Genomic DNA, 22,201 nt, shown 5'->3' on the forward strand with positions numbered 1-22,201 from the left:
GCTGAAAGAGCATAATATGCCATGATTTGCATTCTGCAGAAGCTGGTGAATGGAATGCATTAATAATTTGGCTTGGATACATACACAAATCGTTCATTAGGGATGTACTCTTGTGAAACGTGGTTGCAGAGAGTGCATGCATGTTTCCACGTGTATGAAATCTGGCAGATTTCACTCATAGGGATGTTTTTGGTTTCTATTACTTGTAGTAAGTACATTAGGAATTCAATTTGGCTCTTCTTTTGTGTTTATAGGTGAATTTTAAAATTCCTGTACAGTAGTCAAATTCTTGCCTTATTCCTGAGACACTAAGTGTTGTCCGGATTATTTGAGGCATTTCTATTAAGAATGAGCATTTGCAAACACTACTGGTCAACTGGTCCGACCCACGTAAGTAAATGTTGTGAATAATTGGTAGCAATTGGAAGAGAAGATGGTTTGCAACATTTGCATAGCAATTTATTCTAGTTGTGTTGCTGCATTTAAATGATCCATAGAGCTGTGCCTCTGTATCCTTTGATGGGCCTGCAGTAATTATTTGAGAAGAGAAAATTGTCTCTATGTCTTCTGATGGACATGCAGATGTTTTTGGGGCTAGAAAGTGTTGTGGTTGTATTAATTGATTTAGCAGCAGTTGTACTTTGGTTATTTTAGTGGTATTGCAGGGAGATCTGCTCTGTGTTCTGTTTTCTTTTTTGAGGTGCAGGGTACATATCGAGATGGGGTGTGCAGTGCATGTAGCCTGTTGTATTCTAGGATGCAAGGAATGTCTGCATTGACTTTGCTTGCTTCAAAGTTAACTAGGAATAGACCGTTGACTTTACGGAGACGTGAAAGTGTTCCTTAACTCATAGCAACTTTGAAGACTATGCTGCCAATATCAATCAATGTGCGATCTAGCATTAGACCTTGCGATTTGTGAATAGTGACAGCATATGCAAGAGATAGAGAGAATTGTTCTCTGCATACGTACACGTCGTTCAAAAGAAGACAACATGCTATTGTGCGGCATATTTTTTAACTTCTGCAATTTTTTCAAAGTGGATGCAGTCAAATTGAAGGTTGTCATAAGGCTATATTTGGAAGCCAACAACTGTACAAATTACTCCATTAACTAAACCTTGTTTTACGTCAAGTTTACATTTTAGAATTACTCTGCAGTTTATACACAGAGTTAATACTTTTCTAATCCAGCTGTCCTGGAGATACATTTTTCTAAGCTATTTAGTTGTGCTGTTGTTTGTTTAGGGAGTGTCATGCCGTGTAATTCTAGTTTGTTTGTGGAGATGATATGCTCTGTGGGTGGCATTTCTTTTTTCAACATTGTATCATTGAATTGATTATAGATTGCAAGGGTTGGCATTAAGGACATGCATTTTACATTTTGTTGAGTTCATTGTTCCATTACATCAGGCGCAGATGTGTTTGACCCATTTAGCTCATGGATCAGTCTAGTTTTTAAGATGGATGTTGCATCGTTACTAAGCAGACCAGTCATAATGCTTTTTAAAATGTTAGCATAGGTGAGACCTGCAGACTGACTCAAGTTTTTTGCGTTAGTTCTCTGTAGCAAAAATGTTGCCAGAGATTTACATTTCTAATGCTGCCAAGTGTGTTATCACATTGTTTGTGTCCTAATGTTTTGAAAATAGCTTGACCTTTTTCTGGTGTTAACTATAGGAGGTCTCCAAAAACAATAATGTGTTTTCTTACAAACTGTTTTTTGTGGTCGTTTTTTAGGACTTCTTGCATTCTGAGATGAATTTAAGCCAACATGAGGTTGGAAACCATGCTTACTTCATCTATCAGGAGCACTTTAATTTGTTTCAGAATTCTGCGTACTTCAGTCGCAGCTTCTGATAATTTGTAGTATTTTCATTTGTTTTGGTGTTCTACTGAGAGCAGCAACAGTTGGTGTAAAGTTACACCTCCTATGTTGTAGGCAACTAGACCTTTGGGGGCTGTTATAACAGCTGAAAGGTTGTTGTTTGGTAAGTCTTGTAGAAATGTGCTAATTAATTTAATTAAGAACATTTTGCCATAACCAGCTTCATAATTTATATACAGGAGCAGAGGTTTATAATTTTTACAGCTACAAGTTTTAGTTTCATGTTTAAAAATGTGTTCAGTTTCTTCAGTAACTTCTAGATAAATGGTGAGTTGTTTATCATTTAGCTGTGATTTGAGCACTGACAAGTTGTCTTCAGATTGTTTAGATTGATATATGGTATTTTCTACCTCAGTCATGGCTATTTCTGCTTCATTTAGAATCAGTGGTACTACACATGGTTAATGGCTCCCTGAAAGAGAAGGTTGACTGCCTTCAGGAGGGTCCAACATTTGTTCTTATTGTTTAAAATTGACATTTGTTATAGTGCTTTCATTTGCATTGAATGCAGCTCCAAATGAGTCATGGTCCGCTAATAATTCTTCTTTTCTTCAAGGTTTGAAAAGTTGTATTAGGGCCATATAATGAAGTTACCTATGTTGCAGAGAATTTAACGATAACTTTATAAGATTAATTAGGATGGGTTTGGTAAGTTTAACTATGCTTCCTTCGCAAGTTAAGACTGAATATTTGCCAATTGTCTCATCTGGTGTGACATTTTCTTTTTTTTTGAAGTAGTAGTTTTGGGTTATGCTATATAGGAACATGTTTTCCAAAGCAGAACTTCTGTTTGAGTAGTATGTGTCAATTAAATTGTTTTTTAAAATGCCCTGGCTGTTTGGATTATTTGTGGCTATTGTTTCTATCTCTTGGTAGGATTTTAGTATCCTTTTTCGTGCTGAAGCTGGTCCAAGGTTTAGCCAGACAATGTTTTCAGATTTCCTATATAAGGGTGTACTTGTTAAATGTAAGATAATTGACTGCAAAATGTCATCTTTGTCTTTTATCTTTTGAAGCAGTTGGGGATCGGGCATGTTTAAAAAATTAGAGCCTGTTATGTGTGTGCAACTTCATAACATAGAGTTGCTCATTCGCTTTAGAACAGGAGGTGGAAAATGTATTCTACATTTTTTTAGTCAATCTTGTCTCTTCAGAATATATTTGTAAAGAGAGATATTCTGATAGACTAATTTGTGTGGATCATATCTTCCTCCTTTTCCTGTAGGAAAGAGTAGAGGAAAAGAATGTGCTTGTACACTTTTCTCCCAAATGCTCATTGGGGAGACTTTGGCTTGAAGCATTTGATATGCTTCTGATGCATCTTCTATGGTATCTTTGGAGTGTAGTGGATGAATTGTATACTGGTCTAAAATATTGGCTGCAGTAACAGGATCTACACGTTCAAATTGGCCAATTTGTGGTGCATCTTGAATTATTTGGGTGGTTTCTCTTAAATTAGTATTCATTGTTTTCTTTGACATATTGTAGGGCTTGTCTAACTTTGTTTAAGGCAACTAGTTGTTACTACATTTCTTTGTCTTTTGTTGGTGCACCATTAACTAGTACAATCAATGATTGATCTATTGGCCTTTGTACTCCTAGAGTTTCTCCATTTTCTTTAGGATCTAATGGCAAATATACTACTTTGCCACGTATGCTTTTTAGTAACTCAGATGGAGGCAATTTGGCTGTTTTCGGTAGAAGGCGTATTATAGGATGAGATGGGTGTACTGTTTGGATTATAATGATCTCATACAAGTTAAGTTGTTGAGAGCTTTGGGGAGTGGGAAGATGTATAAGTTATTAGTGATAGCAAATGAAGACATTTGGTTATTGTCAAACTTTTTATTACAGTGTGTGCAAACTATTGAGGTGTCAGTTATTTTGTATTCATTTTCTGCTGTTAGATATAAAGCTAATTGGAACCATTGGGATTCCTCATTGTCCTATTTTTTGTAGGCCATATCTGCTATTTCTGTGCTCTTTTTATAAAAAGTTCTGCGACAATAGACACATACTTTGTCTGGTATTTCTGCAGATGCGTTTTGAAACATAGCTATTTCTTTTTTCTATGTGTTTGTAAGATGGTTGGTGTTTGTGAGGTTTTTTCTAATGTTTTCTAAAGTTACTGAAGTTTCTAAATCAACTTCAGTTCCAAAATATTTACTTTGGATGTGCTCTATTTCTTGAAGGAGTTGTTTGGCTGTTCCGTGTAGGAGAATGTTTTTTTTTAATTTAAATTTTGCAGTTCTAGAGCTGGACTTTTTGCACAGTACTGTCTATGCACAAGATTTTGTATAGCGGTATGGTGTGTTCCTAACATTTTGATGTGGTGGAAGGTGTTTTGCAAGCAGTTCCTGAAATGCAAGCTACTGAATGTCCAGGCAGTACAGTGTGGATGCCTACTGGTCAGAAGTCCATGGTTTGCAAAGTTTTGTTCTACTTTTGTCTTTTAATTTCACATAGCTATTGAGGAATTGTCATAAAGATTGGAAGTATTGTTGGCGTATGTTACATATTGAGCTGCACGTCCATTTGTACACTGGACGGTTTGTTTGGGTAAAAGTAACATTTGGTTGAAAGTTTGTTGGGGAAGTTTGTACAGGGGGTCCTTCCCCCCACACGCCCCACGCCCCCATCAGACATCCATGGATTTTCATGCTCCCTGTCCATCAGGCATAGACAGGAAAAAACAGACGCCTGGAAGTCAAAACGTGTCATTATTTATCAAGAAAAAAGAACACACTATCTCAATACATGTCTGCATCCAACCTATCTTTATAGATTTTCCAAGATTATGCAACATTTGTATGCAAATTAGCACCTTGTGAATATTAGGCTTTGATAGGCCAATTTAATTAAAGGGCATATGCACAATAATTCCACATTAGCATAACTGGCATCCTCAGCTTTTCTCTGATGCACAAAATTAATATGCCTATATTATACTTGGCTGGACACAACTATGAAAGTGCTCAACTCCTGCCAAGGACATTCTTAATGAGTCAATGTCTGCGCCTTATCATACTTCCTGTGATTATGCTATGTTTTCTGGTACACAACACTGTTAGAGAATATATATCCTGTCATTTTATGGTGCCAAAATATTACAGTAGAGCTTTGAAATTTTAGATGACACACTTTGTACATGTTCTCCTCGAGACCTCAAGAACATAGATAAATGTGTCAGAGGTTTCTGTTAATTGCCTAACTTTATCTCATGTGTCTCTGATTTCTCTGCCAATTCCATTTTAAACCTAACAATCCTTATATCTTATTACAAGATGCAGTCAATATCTGTGCGCCAGTCCTTCTTGCTTATCTCAAAACACTTGGCATGGTTTATAGTTCCCCTCACCTGGCTTTTATATGCCTGGAACTGATTTGGATCTGAGTATCCATTTTAAAATACACATTTATCTGACACTGTGCTTTTCTTCAGGGAGCTATATTCTGAATGTATTTAATATATTCATTTTGTAGACACATCTATTTGTAATATATCCCTATAGCACCTATGAAGTGTGTGTAATATGAACACACCCTTAATTTCCCATGCCTCCTCACACCAATTGTGTGCAGTGTCTAATGTATGTTTTACTTTTAATAAAGGCAATCTAATCCTGTTTTTTCTACAATGATGGACAGGATAGTGAACTGCTTGGCCCACCTATCATGTTATCTATATATCAATTGAGGGGGAGGGGTTGGCACTCCCTGTACAAGTTTTTTCTATAGAAGTTTCTTTTGCTATAATGGTTTCTCCTACCATTTCATAGCCTCAGCCATTATTGTGTATGGCAATTGTGTTTTTTGTTCTTGTTTATAAGCATCTTTATCGAAATATGGTTCTGTGCTTTTTGTGTTAATCCATTTACCTTCACAGAAGTTAGAAAAGGTATTTATATTTATATTGACATTGCACATGTTTAGAAGTACTTTTTGTAATGTATTGATTAATTTAGTTAGTGGTTTCATTCTGTTTAAAATTAATATAAACAACTTTTTCTTTAGTAGTAATGCGTTGTCACTTAGAGCTTGGAGGATTTATTTTCCTCAGTATAGTCTTTATAAGATTGTTAAGAACTCTATGGTGGACATTTGTTTGGAAAATAGATTTTTTGGAATTCTTTACTGTGGCATAGTTAAAAGTGGTATATATAGTATTAGTTTCATTAGTAGGTTTGCTTTTGTTTGTGCATCTTTTTTTACTTTTAGTTTTTGCAAGATATGTATTACTTATTTAGTGGTGGCTGGTTTAGTTTTGTTGAATGAGGATACTAGCTGTTCTGTTTGAATGTTTTCTATAAATTGTTTTAGAGGTGAATTACTATTTGGCTTGTTTTTATTTGGATCTGCTCGATTCTTTCTACAGAGTTGGTTTTTTAGTTGGCATTATGTTCAGTCTGTTACGAAAAAAGAAAGTTTGTGTTTGAATAGTTGAGGAATGTATAGGCATGTATTATGCATAGGTGTGTGTGGGTATGATTGTACATATGAAGAGAGTGGTGTCCGATTGTGTAGTTGGCTGGTAGGTGTGGTTGATAAGGTTATAGGAGGTTGTATAGGTGTGATGGGCTTCAGTAAATATGAGATTGAAATTGGTTGGTTCATAAAAAAAGTATATTTATATGGTGGGAAAGTGTAATAAACTATTGATATTAGAATGTGTTGAATACTACTGGTGTTAATTTATAAGGGAGTGGTGGTCTGGTTGAGTATGTAGGAACATTTTAATGTTTTGAGGAGAACAGTGGTTGTTATATTGGTGTGATTGAGTCCATAGGTATGAGGGTTGTGTGGGCATCATTGAAAGGGGGTGTGGAAGAGTGTGTAGGTGTGCTAATGTGTTTTGGTGGTTTGGAATGCAATGAGTTTGAAAGTTATTGGGTTAGAATTGGGACCCTGTGCGGATAGGGGTATGGAATAGTAAGGAATGAAACTGTGGCATAGGAGTTGATGAAAGATACATGTGTTCTTAGGCAGTAAGGAATTGGTGGTGTATTGAATAAAGAGCAATGTTTACATGGGAATAGAAAGAGCGCGAATGTTGCAATAGAATGAGTAAGAGTGAAATAAAATATTGTTGAGGAGAAAAGAATACTCTATGCATATATATGGTGAAAGAAGATTGTAACAATTAGTGAAATATATATTCTATATTAATGTACTTACTTTGTAGGATGTGAATAGTGTTCTTTCTTCGGTAGCTGTCTTTGTCAATCTTCTTTTTTCCTGTAATTGTAAAAGAAAGTTAGTGGGTATATGTGGTAATGGTGAAGTACATTCAGTAAGAGAGGTTTTATATTCATTAAGGTAGGAGGAGTTGATGGGGAAAAGAGTTAATAAAGTTGTGTTGTGGGTGGTGTAGTAAAGTATGTGAACTATGTTGTTAGAATAATTGGACTATGACGAGTACTGTGTGTGAAAATATAAGAAACAAGGACAAAATAGGTGTGTAAAAATGATGCATATGTAGGTTATTTTTGCATGCACAGGAACGTTTCCTAATATGTAAAGTTCTTAGTTCTGTAGCAAAGTCTGGCTTTCATGTAGAAATAGATTACATATTTTTGTTTTTGCGGTAGGGCAATATTTGCAATTGTGCTCTTAATAAGAGAAGTGCTGTGTTTGTGGTGCAATGTATTTGTAATGTGTTTCAGTGTTTTTAAAAACTAGAGAAACTGTGGCCAAGTGGTAGTGCAATGGCAGTTTGTAGTTGGACCAGTGTACGGTGTCTTATAGTAGAACTTGCAAAAGAACAGTACTTTAGATGTAAGGAGAAGTGTTGTATATAGATACTTTGGCAATATGCACATATGTGTGAGCAGTTGGAGAATGGTGGCATGATAAGGGAGGTAATGAGAAAGCTTGGAAAGTATGACATTTGTATGGAAGAAAAAATGCAAAATGCTGTGCATTTACAAATGTTTCTTTTTAGAAGCATTGTGTGCATTTACAGCAGCACTGTATGTAACTTTTTTCTATAAGGGAAATGTAAATGCAAAAGATATGTAGAACATTCTTAAGTGGTAGTTGGTGTGTCAAAGTTTATTTTGTAGGCATTATATGTGAGTAACTGCCACTTGCTGTGATCAGGTGCAGAATGTTGCAATCCGTGGCATTTGATAGAGTGGTTAAACAAGAGAATATGCTTATTGAGAAGCTTATTACAGCTATGGTGAAGACATTTGCCAGGGCACTTTTATTCCACTTAGATGAGTGGGTATTGAGCTCCGGTGTAATTGATCATCGTCAGGGGGGATTTTGTGAGGGCCTGAGCACGATAGACCAAAGTTTTCAGCTGCGCTTGATCTGCGAAAAGTATTCTGTTCTGAGAAAGGTCAGCATCTATGCTGTGTTTGTGGAATTCCGCAAGGCTTTTGATACGGACCCACAGGCACGCTTGTGGAAGGTCCTGGAGGAACTTGGGATCCCTGTGGCTCTGCTTTCAGCAATTCAGCATCTTTACACTGAGAACTCGGTGGTGGTCCACTGGAGCCAAAAGGAAAACACTTCCCGTAGTATTACTATACAGAAGGGAGTCCGCCAGGGATGTGTGTTGGTGCCAAGGCTGTTCTGCATTTTCATTAATGAAGTTTTGAAGAGGTTTCTGGCCGCCCAGACTGACGCCCCTTTGCTAGCAGGTGACAAGTTTCCCGTATTGTTGTTAGCCAATGATGCTGTGCTCCTCTCTCTCATGCCGGCTGGTGTGTACAAAGAAATGGAGATTTTTGTGTCTTTTTCAAAGAAGAATGGGCTTGCCTTAAATAGCACAAAAACCAAGGCTATGATCTTCAATGCCAATTCCAAGAAGAAGCACAAGACCTTATCTCTCTTTGTAGAGGGGGGTACAATTGAGCAGGTTCAGTCCTATGATTATCTAGGTCTGAGAGTTAAGGCATCATGCAGCTGGAAAATGCAGGTTAAGAAGGACAATCTCACCTTGGCTAGATATAGCGGGGCCCTCACTAGATTCACCAACAAACATGGGAATGGGGCAGTGTGGGTCTCGCTGGAGGTCTACAGAGCACAAGCCCGCCAGGCAGCATTGTTTGGGGTGGAACTCTGGGGCACGTCGAGACCAAGTTCCTTGCAGTGGCTGAGACAACATTTCTGAAGAATATCCTTGGGTTGCCCATTGCAGCCCCAAACATTCCACTACTTTTGGAAACTGGATTGGAGGGGTTTGAGATTATCTGTAAGTTAGTCCTGGTCCTTTCATGGGCTCGCCTCTGGTCTAATCCTCACCTTCGTGAATACAAAGAGGCAGTTACAGATGTTTTGTGCCAGCAGGGGGGTAGCTCCTTAAAGTGGGCTCTCCAGTGAAAGGATATCTGGGTTTTCTGGGTCTGGAGGATTATTAGTCAAATCCCTCAATCATCACACTGGTTGCAAAGGAAGCAATCAAGAGCACAGCATGAGCAAAGGCATGGAAGGATATCTGGGAAAGATCCAGGGCTGCTGAGCAGCTGGATGGATATCTTTCAATAAAGACATGGGTAGGCTACGAAAAATACCTGTACTATGTCTCGCTCAGGTGGCAATGAGCATTATATTTAAAGTTCTGTATTGGAATCTTGCTGACTGCTGTATTTCGGCATAGATGGAATATTGCCATTTCTGCCTCATTTATCCTTTGTGGTGAGTCTTAAGAGACGATACAACACCATTTGTTACACTGTCCTGCCACCATGGCTCTGAGGAAGTGCTCCCTCAAGCCTCTGTTCTTAAGCCCTGGATGTAGGTCCCTAGCTGGTGCTATGACAATTTGCCTGGACACCTCGGATATGGAGGCTGTGCTTGCCACTATAAGTTATCTGAGCTGGGCAAGAAAAATGAATATGAGGAAGGCTAAGTTCTTGAACAGTGTTATGGGGTAAAGACATCTTTCTGTACAAGCTGCTATTGTCTGTATAATGTTGATCTGTTTTTATTTGGTTTTAAGATAAAGCACTGATTGTGTAATTTTAAAGGAGTAATTATGAGCTAAGTGATTGTGATAATGTAACTAATGTGTTTTTTAACATTTCTGTGAACTGCTTTTATGACTATTCTGTCAAAATAAAGCAATAAAAGTAAAGTAAAGTAAAGTTTAGTTAAATGTCGATATTGTTGAATCTGCAAATAGAAATCTGGAGAGTTTCACAGTAGTTTTTGATGCAGGTGGCTGTGACCTACAGGACACATGTAATCTGAGTTCAAAAGTACATCTGAAGTGTTGAACTGAGATGACAGGGTTACATTTAGAGTTTGTGGATGTGATTGGTGGATGCATGTGTGATTGTTTGAAAGACGCCAATGAGGTAGCGTTACAAACATAAAAGGAAAAAGGGTTGAAGGGCTGTCCTGTGCTACGGTGTCCGAGGACAACGCAGAAGTCCATGGACCCGAACGTGCTATCCAGGTTTTTAAGGATGCCCAGTATGGAAAGAGGACTGTGGAAATCAGGGGATTAGCCAATCAGGTGTTGTGGTTGTGGTATACAGGAAGACAGGGAAGCAAGTGTGTGCTTTGTTGTGTGCAGTGAAGATGGCTATGGCTATGAAGAAGCAGAGTGTGTGGATGGTGGGAGATTCTTGGATCGATTCATTGTAGGTTTGCACTGAATCTCATGGCATCTCTACTACTATTGGATTGGAAGAAGTGGACGTTTCGTGGCATGCAGGTTGTGGGTTAAACTGGGCGACCTTATTAACATTCTGTGTGAGTATGGCTATGATATGATATGATATGATATGATATGGCATTTGTAACGCGCCTATACACAAGTGTTTCAAGGCACGAAATGTCACTTTAAATGTCCAGATATTATTATTTTGCATTGTGGATGCAACGGTTTGGGCTATGTGACTGCAGTATCCTTGCAGTTTGCCATGCAGGATATGTTAAGAAGCCTAATGGAACTATTTCCAGCTGCAAAGATTATTTTCTCTGAAATGAATCAAAGGCAAATATGGAGACATCCAAACGGAAAGAGCTAGGCAGCATGTCAATGAAGCTGTATGTGCTTTTTAACACAGTTTATGATTGGCATCTTTTGACAGTGAAAATATCAAGCTTGGTGGTGTGAAACTTTTCCAAAGTGATGATGTGCATATGACTGATGTTGGCAATCAGATTTTTCTTTTGAATGTTCAAAATGCATTGAAACAGTTTGTGTGAAACGATTAAAGTGGAAGATTTGAAGTGTATACTAAAGCATGTGTTAGTAGTTGTAGGACATACAAATGAGAAAATAAAATAAAAATATAAGTAGTTTTTGTAAAAGTTATAAAAAACAGAATGTGTTACTATAGTACATAAAAGCAAAAAAAAGCAAAAAAAGCAAAAAAAGCAAAAAAAGGATCTTTTTTAAGAAACCCAAAAAAACAAAAAAGGTTGAATTGAGTTTGAACCTCCCCACCCACTTTAATTGACCATGCTGTCCACGGACAAGGCGGTAGTCCGTTGACCTGCACGTGCCATCCGCGTCTTTTCAGGAAGCCTGGCATGGAAAGGGGATTGCAGAGACTGGGGGGATCAGCCAATCAGATTTTGTGGTTGTGGTGTAGAGGAAGACAGGGTAGCACACGTTTTTTTTTTGTGTGTAGTGAAGATGGCTATGGCTTTGAAGAGGAAGAGTGTTTGGATGGTGCGCGATTCTTGGATCCATTGATTCAAGTTATACTGTGACAGGATCTTCTAACGGTCATCCCAAAGGAAGGTAGGAACCCGAAACACTGCAGATCATACTGCCCCATCTCGCTCCTCAACATAGACGCCAAAATATATGCAAGAATCATCATGGCTAGAATGGAAACACACTTACTGAGATTAATACACCCAGACCAGGTCGGCTTCGTGATGAGGAGACAAGGAGCAGACACAATGAGGCAAACATAACACCTGATATATGAAGCGCACGGGATGAGGGAGGACCTGACTCTCCTATCATTAGACAGGGTGGCCTGGGATTTCCTGGAAAAGGTTTTAGTCTGGATAGGCCCGGGACCGAGGCTACATGGTGCCATTAAGGGATTATACTCATCCCCCAAAACCTCTGTGGCAATGAATGGTGGCTACTCGAGATGGTTCGCACTGGAGAGAGGTACTAGGCAGGGCTGCCCTCTGCCTGCAATATTATACGTCCTGTCCCTTGAACCACTGGCACAGGAATTGAGGCTCAATAAAAGGGTGGAGGGAATTAGATTAGGGGAGCAAGAATACAAACTGGGCCTATACGCCGATGATATTCTCCCGCACATAACTAACCCTCTGAGTTCCATCCCAGCAGCGATAGAAATAATTGAGGAATATGGTCAACTGGTGGGTCTCAATGTCAACACAGGAAAATCGGTCCTCCTCCCAATCGATAAGACCAGAGAACTATTTGCAACCCTGGGGATGAAGGACAGCCTTACCACGCTGCGATACCATGGCATCAATGTTACTCGAGAATTGGGCGATCTATATGAAGCCAACTTTCCTCTGTTGTCTCTCAATATACAAAGGGATATTGTAAGGGATATTGTAAAATGGTCAAGACTCACCATTTCTTGGATGTGCCGCCTAAACTCCATCAAGATGGTAATCCTGCCAAAGTTGCATTTTTATTTATTCCAGGTGCTCCACATCCAATTGCCCAAGGAATACTTCATTGGATCCAAGAAAACCCTCCTTACTTTCCTATGGCAAAACAAGAAGCCCAGGGTTCCCACAACTTTGCTCCACTTGCGAAAAGACGATGGAGGGGTGGGCCTCCCAGATTTAGAGCTGTATTGTAGAGCGGCCCCGCTGCGAGTGCTAGTTCCACACCTCAGACAACAGAAAGACTTGTAGTGGGTAGGCTTAGATAATTACCACCTCTGCCCATTCACCGTAGGAGAATGGCTTTGGGTCCCTGGTCCCCAATTACTAAACAGAATTAAGCATCCCCCTATTCTCTGAACCATATGGGCTGTGTGGAAACCAGGCAAGGGAATGAAAGGGATCACGATGTGGCCCTCCCCCCTAGGACATCCATGGGTACCAGGAGTTCAGCATGCCATCCCAGACCCGGTGAGTTTCCAATCATGGTATGAGGCAGGACTTGAAAGGGCATGGCAACTATGGAGAAATAGGATATTCATCACCATCCAAGAGCTCGGGAAACCTCTATGTATAGGCGTGCTCCCAGTGTTCCAAAACTTGAAGTTAAAAGGTGTTATGATTCAGGAGGCCTGGAAAGATGTATGGCAGCAGGACCTCACCCGGTTTGAAAAAATCCTCGATACCTGTACGGGCTCCAGGGGGTCTTATAATTGCGATGTACATGGAACTAGTGGAGGTCAACACAATCCCCTCAGCCATACTAAAGAACACATGGGAAGCAGATCTGGGAGGACACCTCCCCCAGAAATTGTGGCTCCAGATATGTAGGAGGACTTCGAAAACCTCTATCTCTTGTCAGTATAAATTGCACGGTATTAAACTACTGTATAGATGGCAATATGATCCGCTCAGATTGTTCAGAATGTATGAACATGTAAACCCGTAATGCTGCTGGGGTTGTGGACAGACGACAGACTACTGGCACATGTGGTGGGATTGTAGGACGGTCCAAGCATACTCGGATAGAGTGCTAAATTGGATTAAAGAGCTAGATGTGGAGGAGAGGGAGAAACAGCCACTTATGATCCTATTCAGCTTGGTTGAGATGGAAGAAACGGTAGTTAAGATACCTAAAATGATACACAGACTCCTGCTGGCCGCAAGGCCATGTTTCAGTTTGGAAAAGGACAAGCCTACCCACGAAAACTGAATGGATTGGTGTCTCCCAAAACATATTCAGAATGGACAAACTAACGCTGCCCTCCATGGTGACCGTACCTCCATCGACAATGAATGGTCTGAATTCCGCACCAAATATATCATATGATGAAATGTGTGTGTGATATGATAAAATGTACTAGTCAATCTGATGATCTGCTTACTATGCCCAAAGAGAGTTATGATGTTTTATGATGTGCGACTGTGTAATCCATTGGTTAAGCCTGAGAACTTTATCGCCAGATGAAACATTTTGATGATGCCTACAGTACTATGGGAAGGGACGGGGGAATCCGGGGATATTAGTTATTAAAAGTGTTAATGTAACATATCTATTCATAAGGCTGACACCGGAGGTCATGGTCTCAACCTTTCCTATATCTCATGTTAAGTTTCACTATTATGTTTGTATGGAACACTGAAACATCCCTTTGAAAAATCAATAAAATAAACAAAAAAAAAAGGTGTACTGTGATCAGTCTGAATTATCTGTGAATCTTGGATTTGAAGAATTTGAAGTTTCCTTTAATGGAGTTCGAGGAATTAAGTGGGCGGAATGGCTGCCGTTTTTTAAGAGTATGGTTACTTTGATGCTTCCAGACATCATCATAGTTCATTGTGGAGGCAACAATTTGGGCTATGTTAGTGGAATATCCTTACAGTTTGCCATGAACGATATATTTGTAAAGTTAATCAAATTTGTTTCCACGTTCAAAGATAATTCTTTCTCAGATAGCTCAAAGACATATGTGGAAATGTTCTAATTTATTTTGTCCACAAATCGAAAAAGGAAGGCAGAATGTAATAAATCGATATGTGCGTTTTTGTAGGATGTTGGAATGGCATCTTTTCACAATGAAAATATCAAGTTCGATATTGTGAATATTTTTCAAAGAAATGGAGTGCATTTGACTGATGTTGGAAAACAGATTTTTCTTTGAATGTTCAAAATGCATTGAAACAGTTTTTGTAAACACGTGAAATATGTAGTGAAGTATTTGTTAGTAGCTGTATTAAAGCTACAAAAAAGTGAAAGTTACAAAAAACAATTAAGTACAGTAGAACATTTGTTAGTTCAGTATATAAAAACCCCCAAAAAATCAAAAAAGGTTTTTAACCAAAAAAGGTTAATTGATTTTAACCCCGCCCCCCTGTCATTTTCCGGGGGTTCGCGCACTTTACTACTGTCTGCAGACTATGCAGGCTACAAAAGGTGCTTAGGAAGTTATGTTACTTATGTATGCTAAAGGTAAGTATTTGGAACAGGAAATTGTTTCTGTCCTTTTTTTCTTTATCTCTAGTATACAATTGTCCATTATTTTCAATAAGATAGTACAAAATGCTAATGGAAATGTTGGAGAATCTTATTGAATCTAACAATTTTACTGAAAAATGTAAAGCAGATGGAGTCTATAAGATGTTCAGTTCTATTTTTTAACTGTGAAAGGTGGCTCCAAAAGGAGCTTATGTATTTTTTTGTATTTTTTCTTTTTTGCAGGAGAAGCAAGGAAGTAAGTCGCGGGAGGGAAAGAAGGGAAGGGGCACCAACCACAGATATGGAAGGGCAGGTGGACAGGATAAGATTTTGGGCATGCCTTAAATCTCAGGTAGGCAGCAGTGTTTCTCATGCTCTTTGGCTGCAACCTCGAAAGCACTTTGAAATTGCTCCCCCCTGCAGAGCGATGTGTCACAGTACATACAGAGTACTTTTGTCCTGGAAAGATATGGATCAACAGCCTCTTGAATCACTTGCGAGGCAGACGGTAGTATACTCTGCCCCACAGAAGTAGCCTGTGTGGTGGCAGGAGTGGTTGCAGAATATGCGGTACTGCTCCCAGAGAAAGAAACAGCCTTTCTGAGAGCACCCAGGTGGTTTGAGCAAGTTTGACGGTGCATGGAGGTGGTACCAAAACAGTATTCCCCAGGGTGTCCATGACTGAGTATGACTCCACACTCAGTGCATTTAACTTGGGAGGCCGGAGCATTTGTTATCCCGCCAATGGTGGTAAAAAACCATCACACCTATGATTCTCTCTCAATGCTGGAGGTAGGTACTTCCTGTACCTTATCTTCCTCGTCCTCTTGATCCTCCTCTGCATGATGGCACCCGTTCTGTCCAGGCTCTCCTGCTGGTGGTGGTGATGGACCCTGGGGAGGAGTGATGGGCATGAGTGATGCCATTTGAATGCAAATAGCAGGTCTTTCTGCAGGTGGTCTCTCCTGGATTGCACTCTCCTGTATTCACAGATTGAGAATGACTAAAAGTAATGGGTGGGTCCCTTCAGAGGAACCATCCGCAAACCTTGTGATCAACTAAGAATGGGTCTAGGAGATCTGAAAGGGTAAACTGTCAACTTGAAACTTCTTAGATCAGCCGTAAATCAAGTTTTAAAATGTCCACAGAGCACGGACACTGTTGCCCACACATCATCATACTGCATGAGCACAGTCGCATGATGACATCCGGTTACATCTGCGCTGCTGCTGTGTGTCTGTGTACCTCAGTGGGTGGGAGTTGCATGGCAGATGAGCAGGGATGTCCACAGACTAATTAAAAGTGTGTCATGCGAAACCAGACATGTCCGGACACCGTGCGATGTCCGTAAATGTCATCCTTCGCATAAATGGACCCCAAACATTTGTTTAGCGTGCAGACTATCCATTGTTTTTTTTGTTATTTAAAAATGGAATTTATGACAGAATAATATACAAGATATTTATTGAATATGAAATACATGTATTTATGAAAGAGATGGGGTTTCAGAATGGAAAACATAAATGGGAGGATTTGGAATTTCTCTAAAGTCATCATCTGGTGATGGAGGGAGAGATGGTTCATCAAACCTTCTTTGATTTATGTTTTGTGAATTTGATTTGCGTGATTCCTGGTGATATGGTGGGACAGGTAGCAGTAGGACATTGATACTCAACATTTCTAATAATATGATTTTTGACATAATTTAGAATTTCTTTAAGGTCATTGCTAAATTCATGCAATTTTGAAGAAAAAGTCAGGATTTCATTCTGTACACTTGGGGATTGGGATTGTCTTTCTGATTGGTTGGATTCTCCATAATCATTCTGTGATGCAGTTTCTTCATGTAAACTATGTACTATAAAACAAGAAGAAATTATTATTTCAATGAGTTATGTATACATTGCATTATTTGTTTATATTGAAAGATGTATTGTTTACCATTACAGATTTAATTGTCACTCATTTCTTCTTTGGGAAGGTTTTCTTCTAGCCACTCAAGTGTGTTTGCCATTTCTGTCAAAATAAAAAATGGTGCTTTTTGCTTATGAGAAATGTTTATATAATGAGTGGTAATAATAGAGCAATAAATACAGTGTACTTACTATTTCGTAAGAGGTTCTTTGAAATGAATCCTTGTTGTATGAAGAATTGTAATACACTGATAATATGAGGTGTACAGTTATGGTTTGTGCTTGGTACATTCCATAATATTGTGCGGTAAATGCAAAAATGATGTTTACATTTTGAAATGTTGAATTGTACAAAAAGGTATATTTGGTTGTAGTAAATATAAGTAATGTTGTTTTATGTATATGCTGTTTGTTAGTTGAAGGGTACAAAATGTACTGTTGTCCCCTGTGCTTCTGGGTTTTGTTAATGATACCTGTGTCTGTGGACTTTCATACTGTCCATGGACTGTACAGCTGCTACATGGAGAGTGAGTATGATATAAGGAACTTGTAGCAAATTAGGGTGCACCTGTTAAAGGATGTTATTGTTAAGTTGCACTAGTATAAACCTATGAAATTCAGTGAAAAAACATTTTTAAAGGGACGGTATGGTAAGTTTAGCAACCATAACTGGTGCCACCACTGTGCACTGCTAAGACTACCATGCAGGACATCAAAGATGATATCACAAATGTCACTGATGACATCACATATGAAATTCATATTGATGAAACATCCCTACAAGGGGTTGTCTTTACAATGTTGGTAGAAAGATATCAGAGATGATCGGGAGACCTTTCATTAATTACTTAATGTATTACAAGATGTATTCACCTAAAGAAAATGTTATATTGGAATGTTTTTGTTAATACAGGAACATTCCATACATGCACATGCACCATAGAAGTACAGTGCTTTTAATCTGGTAATATTGGCCAGTAAAATAATAAATGCAACCCTATAATTCAAGACTTACTCCACACTTGTGTTAGTGCAAACAATACATATGAAGATCCACAATGATTACAAATTAGCGGCACATACATGGAAACTGCAGTAAGGAGGAAAGAAACAACATCACCAGAAAATGAAAATAACATTAAAGTCATCATGTATACAAATGAATTGTGTGTTTGAGGCCTCCTTATTGACCCATGTATGTGCGCCATGAGCTGAGGTCAAACCCCAAGGAAAGTACTTTAATCAACATACAACATGGTTAAGGTCTAGATTTATGGCACCTTTTGAATTTTAAAATTCTCGCTGTCACTGAACAAAAACAAGTGGCCTAGATATGTGATGTTGTCAGTGATGTCATCAATGACATGTGTGATGTCATCTTTGTTGTCATGGGTGTTAGCCTTAGCAGTGCACGGTGGTGACGCGAGTTATGGTTGCTTAGCTTACCATGACTGGCACATTTCTTGGGTTTTTCCATTTTACTTGTGACCATAACGTCCCTTTAACAATGTTTTTTCACTGAATATGTATTATGCTGCTGAAATTGTCTGCATTTTATGTCCTGGGAATGATGCTTTTTCATGGTTTTTAACTTGTGCAGAAATGCACGCATAAACTACATGCTGTTTTCAATTTACGGACTCTGATTCCTGGTTTACAAACACAGCCGACTACGTGGAAGAGTGCTCCTTCAATCTGTTGGTCCTCTAGCAGAATCCTTTGCATATATATATATATATATATATATATATATATATATATATATATATATATATATATACAAAAATATATATATATATATTTTTATTTTTTCATGGAAACAACTTTAGCTGCAGGGATGTTAAGGTGAGAACTTAGCGCAACAAAAACCCTGAAATTCATCTAAAGCCACCTTAACGTGGCACCCCTTTTTGCGCAGCCTATGACCACAATGATGACACCACAGATGACATCACTGATGACATCATCTGTGACATACACAAAAGTCAGTGTATTAAAACAATTGGATCCTATTTACAGATTACTTTTACTTTGTACAGTATGAACAGTGTGTGTTTTATTTCAATGTTAACATGTTAATCACTTACCAATCACTTACCAAAGACGCACAGAAAGAAATATACATCTATGTACATGTTTTCAAGCAAATACAGAATCTTAAAACTTCATTGATTTTTTATTCATATATACATTTAGAGTAATAATCTCTTTTTTCAATACCCAGGTATGAACATTCTTCAAACATATCCTAATAATTATTGTTGCCTGTTTTAAAGCACTTTTGTCATTTAGAAAATGATATGTGTTCACATTTTTCTTCCAATAAAACAATTGATATTTACATAGGTTTATTTGAAAACACTGTAAATAATTAGGGTTAAATATGTGTTGCTTTCTATTTATTTCTATCAATTTGTTTTGTAAATGTAGATACAGATTATATTACAGTGCACATGTCTTAGATATATTTTGCATAAACAGGAACCTTCTAAGCATTGTACTATTTATAATTCAGATATAATCTTTTACCAACGTACTAAGAAGGAAAGCTTCACAAGTAGTGAAATGATGCATGTGTAGCTGCTTTCTGTTTTAAATAATCTAACTATTGTTATGAACTATTATAAAATGCTAATATCACATTTGTAGAAACGTAAGGGTGGTCTAAATATGTGCAAATACATAGAATGATCTTATGTCTGATGCCTATAGTTGAATAAACATTGATGTCATTTCTGATACTATTGCTGTGATGCTATCCGTGCTGTCATGGTGGTCATAGGCTGAGCAACAGGGTGGGTAATGTTAAGGTGGCTTTAGGTGACTTTAGGGGGTTTTGTTGCTTTACGTTCTCACCTTAACGTCCCTGCAAATACATTTTTTTCCTTAAATTTCAAGGGTGTTGTTATTCCATTGATTTTTTAACACTAACACTAGCAGACCACTAGCCTTGGCCTTCGCCATGGTCAGTGGGCACAGTCTTTGGCCGTACCCTTTGTTCATTTTTAAAACACTACCACACCATCAGCCATGATGTTAGGCCATGGCCGGTGTACACGGGCAATCTGTATTTTAAAACACTTGGAACCCATCACACAAAGATGTTCATCAATCACAAACTGATTTTGACTTGTTTTGACAGTGGTATTGTTATTTATTAAAGATTGCAAGCTTTGAGAAATGCACACTGAGAATAAATTATTACCCATGGACCACACACTTTGGTTAAGCAGCGTGCTACAAGCCACATGCTTTATGGCCGGTTTCTTGGTGATTGTTGTGATACATCGCACAACTCCAACTAGCCACATTTACAGGCAGATTCATGTAATTCCTCACAAAAGTGTCGCATGCGGCTGGCGCACAACGTGCCCGTGCGAATGTCTGCGCCAGCCGCGTGCGATAAAATCAATTTCCGCGCACAGCGTATTCATGGATTCTCGCCTCCAAAAGCAGACGTGGCGCAGAGTGGCGCAGCGACCCTGCAGCAGCGCCAGTTACGCCCCCAAGAACGCCCTCGCGCAAGGAAAATCCATCAAGATCGCAAAACCATTGCAAAGGGCTGCGCCAACCCTGTACCAGTTTACCGGACTGGCAAACAGCAAACGCAAAGCGGGGAACGAGTATTACGGGTGTCGGGAACACGCGTGCGCGAGAAGTTTCACACGCAATCTGGCCTGGGGGAGCGTGTGCGTGTATTTCAGGGGTGTGCAAGAAGTATTACACGCGAATGGCCTGGGTGCGTGTATTTCAGGGGTGCGCGAGAAGTTCCACACGCGAATGGCCTGGGTGCGTGTATCTCAGGGGTGCGCGAGAAGTTCCACACACGATTGGCCTGGGCGCGTGTATTTCAGAGGTGCGCGAGAAGTTCCACACGCGATTGCCCTGGGCGCGTGTATTCCAGAGGTGCGCGAGAAGTTTCACACGCGATTGGCCTGGGCGCGTGTATTTCAGAGGTGCGCGAGAAGTTCCACACGCGATTGGCCTGGGCGCGTGTATTCCAGAGGTGCGCGAGAAGTATCACACGCGATTGGCCTGTGCGCGTGTATTTCAGGGGTGCGCGAGAAGTTCCACACGCGATCGGGCCTGGGGGAGCGTGTGCGTGCATTTCAGAGGTGCGCGAGAAGTTCCACACGCGATTGGCCTGGGCGCGTGTATTTCAGAGGTGCGCGAGAAGTCCCACACGTGATTGGCCTGGGCGCGTGTATTTCAGAGGTGCATGAGAAGTCCCACACGCGATTGGCCTTGGCGCGTGTATTCCAGAGGTGCGCGAGAAGTTCCACACGCGATCGGGCCTGGGGGAGCGTGTGCGTGTATTTCAGAGGTGCGCGAGAAGTTCCACACGCGATTGGCCTGGGCGCGTGTATTTCAGAGGTGCGCGAGAAGTTCCACACGCGATTGGCCTGGCCGCGTGTATTTCAGAGGTGTGCGAGAAGTTCCACACGCGATTGGCCTGGGCGCGTGTATTCCAGAGGTGCGCGAGAACTTTCACACACGATTGGCCTGTGCGCGTGTATTTCAGGGGTGCGCGAGAAGTTCCACACGCGATCGGGCCTGGGGGAGCGTGTGCATGTATTTCAGATGTGCGCGAGAAGTTCCACACGCGATTGTCTGGGCGCGTGTATTTCAGAGGTGCGCGAGAAGTTCCACACGCGATTGCCCTGGGCTCGTGTATTCCAGAGGTGCGCGAGAACTTTCACATGCGATTGGCCTGTGCGCGTGTATTTCAGGGGTGCGCGAGAAGTTCCACATGCGATCGGGCCTGGGGGAGCGTGTGCGTGTATTTCAGAGGTGCGCGAGAAGTTCCACACGCGATTGGCCTGGGCGCGTGTATTTCAGAGGTGCGTGAGAATTTTCACACGCGATTTCAGCAGGGTATGTGTATTTCAGGGGTGCGCGAGAATTTTCACACGCGATTTCAGCAGGGTACGTGTATTTCAGGGGTGCCGGGGAGTCCTACATGTGATTTGGCAGTGTGGGTCCTCCCAGGTGTCCCCTGTACACCCTCCACGGCCACTTCCCACACCACAGGGGACTACCCTGCATCCCTGGTCATGTCCCGCAGGCAGCCCACCCAACATGGGCATGCCCCCCAGCAAACGCACATGTCTCCTTGCACTACTGATCACCAACTCATGTTCCCTTGCACCCCCAGCATTGCGGGGCACCTGCCAGCAGGCCCCCACTCCTGTCCCACTCATGTCCCCCTGCAACCCCACCCCCCAGCATTGCGGGGCACCTGCCAGCAGGCCCCCACTCATGTCCCACTCATGTCCCCCTGCGCCCCCACCCCCCAGCATTGCGGGGCACCTGCCAGCAGGCCCCCACTCATGTCCCACTCATGTCCCCCTGCGC

The sequence above is a fragment of the Ambystoma mexicanum genome, chromosome 8 (genome assembly GCF_040938575.1).
Source record: "Ambystoma mexicanum isolate Mex_15411 chromosome 8, UKY_AmexF1_1, whole genome shotgun sequence".
NCBI classification, from domain to species: Eukaryota; Metazoa; Chordata; class Amphibia; order Caudata; family Ambystomatidae; genus Ambystoma; species Ambystoma mexicanum.